Consider the following 2,818-nt stretch of genomic DNA (forward strand, 5'->3'; position numbering starts at 1 on the left):
CCACAAGGGGGTCAAGTTCGTATGGAATGAGACCTGTGAGTTTTCTTTTTAGGAGCTGAAGGTCAGGTTGACATTGGCTCCAGTTTTGATCATTCCTAAACGTGGTTTAGGTTATGTAATCTTTTGCGATGCTTCGCGGGAAGGTTTGGGTTGTGTCTTGATGTAGACAGAGCGAGTGGTTGCTTATGGGTCATGACAGTTGAAGACTCACGAGTTGAACTACCCGACACATGATTTGGAGTTGGCAGTAGTTATGTTTGCCTTGAAACTCTATTGTACGGGGAGAAGTTTGAGGTTTTCTTCTGATCATAAGAGTCTCAAGTATCTCTTCTCTTAGAAGGATTTGAATTTAAGATAGGGCAGATGGGTTGAGTTCATAGAGGACTACGACTTTGAATTGCAGCACCATTTGGGTAAGGCCAATGTGGTGGCCGATGCGCTGAGTAGAAAGTCACGGGGAACTCTAGCTAGCATTTCCATTCATAGATGGAAGATGCTAGATAAGCTTGTAGATTTGGGTTTGTAGATGTTTGAGGATGTTTCATTGGCTATCTAATTTAGCCTTATGGCTCATCCAGCTCTAGTTAGTAGATTTATTAAGGCAGAGCAGATGGATGGGCAGATGGATGGGGAAATGAAGTCCATCCACACTTAGATTTTTGGTGGCGAGAATGTTGAGGGTTGAATCTTGCATTTAGACAATGGTCTCAAGTACAGGGGGACGATGTTTGTTCTCTTGTCTTGTCATGATGATGTTCTTTAAGATTTTCACCACTCACGGCATACAGTTCATCCTGGTGGTACGAAGATGTATCACAATTTGCGGCAACAATTTTGGTGGAAAGGCATGAAATGGGATGTTTCATAGCTCGTGGCTCGATGCCTTACTTTTCAGCAAGTGAAGGAAGAGCATCAGAGACCGGTTGGATTGTTGCAACCATTGCCGACTGTTGAGTGGAAATGGGAGCACATCACTATGGATTTTATGTCAGGACTTATGAGGTCCTAGGCATGGAATGATGCCATTTGGGTCATAGTTGACAGGTTGACTAAGACGACACACTTTTTGCCCATGGCGATGACAGATGGTGCAAAGAGATTGAGTGGGCTGTATGTGAGGCAGATTGTCAGGCTTTATGGGGTTCCGGTATCCATTGTTTCAGATAGGGATCCCAGATTCACATCCCACTTTGGCAGAGTTTTCAAGAGGCTTTTGATACGGGGCTTCATTTCAACACGACATTCTATCCTTAGACTGATGGTCAGTTAGAGCGTACCATTCAAATATTAAAGGATATGTTACGGGTTTGCATCTTGGATTTCAGGGGTAGTTGGGAGGACTACTTGCCTTTGGTGAAGTTTACTTACAACAACAGCTACCAAACCAGTATTGGCATAGCACATTTTAAAGCATTGTATGGCAGGCCTTGTAGATCTCCAGTTTGTTAGACCGAGGTCGGTGATATTGTTGCCTTGGGTCCGGTCATTGTCATTGAGACTACAGAGAAAGTCAAGTTGATTTGGCTACGGCTGGCTACCGCACAGAGCAGACAAAAGAGTTATGCTCATAGGAGGAGGTGATCTTTGTCTTTTGAGGTAGGGGACCATGTCTTTCTTAAGATTTCTCCACGCAAGGGGCTTTTGAGATTCTGACAGATGGGTAAGTTGTCTCCTAGGTTCATTGGTCCATTTGAGATTTTGGAGCATGTCGGTGAGGTTGCTTATCATTTGGTGTTGCCACCAGACCTGGATAAAGTTCACGACGTCTTTCATGTTTCTATGCTGTGGAAGTACGAACTGGACTTGATGAGGACGTGACCTACGAGGAAGGTCCGGTCCAAATTCTTGATTCAAGGGAGCAGGTCTTGCGGACCAAGACCATTCCATTGGTCAAAGTCTTGTGGAGACATCACGGCATAGATGAGGCTACCTGTGATACCCCTTGATTCTAGAGCCACGGGTGATCAAGTTTGAGCACAGATCCGAGGAATACCAACTGTCAATATGTAAACAAGCAGGAATACAAAATGAAATAAAAGAAAATAAATAATAAGCTGAGTAGAAATCTAAATATGAAAAACCTCCAAATAAAAGTTTAATAAAATTTAAACCTTTAATTCTATACAACTCGAGAATCCAACTAGTGGACCCCTAATAAAACTTTACAGAATTAAAATCCAAAACTAAAGTCAGAAAGAAAATCCTATTTAGTCGGAAGAGTGAGTGACTGTATCTGCATCCCCAAGAACAAGCTCTAAACCTGGTACTGTCAAACACCTGAAAAATAAGGGTGGGTTAGGCCCACATGCAAGTTCCATACTACTACAATCTATACATAAACCCGATACGCAGATACATCCTAGATAGCTCAACAATAGCTAAAGTAGCCCACATAGATATAAGTACACACTATAGGACGTTCACCAACCTACATAATCCATCTCAACCCGAGTAGAACAACCAGGGAAGCATCATTAGGCCTGGTTATCAATCCTAGGCGATATACGCACCCTAACCGTGATCAGGAGACTAAAGCTCATATCACAGCACCATAAGTATATATTTAAATCCTTCCTAATACAAAAAATAAATAAAAATAAAGCAACCATCCATTATGTCGTTCAACTATTTTAATTGACAGGACATGCATCTATGTAGGAGTTAACTATTTTAGTTAATCCATTCCATATGTATGAAGGGGTAGGACTTAGCTTTTTGATCTAATCCATCCCTGATATGTCACCGTCCCATACCGGTACATATAATGCAAATGATCTATAAATGATGCACACTCAATTGAACATCAAATACATCCAAA

This window comes from Cornus florida, unplaced genomic scaffold, assembly GCF_030987335.1.
Source record: "Cornus florida cultivar Cherokee Brave unplaced genomic scaffold, ASM3098733v1 CherokeeBrave_3.0.0_Hap2_Chr09, whole genome shotgun sequence".
Lineage (NCBI taxonomy): Eukaryota > Viridiplantae > Streptophyta > Magnoliopsida > Cornales > Cornaceae > Cornus > Cornus florida.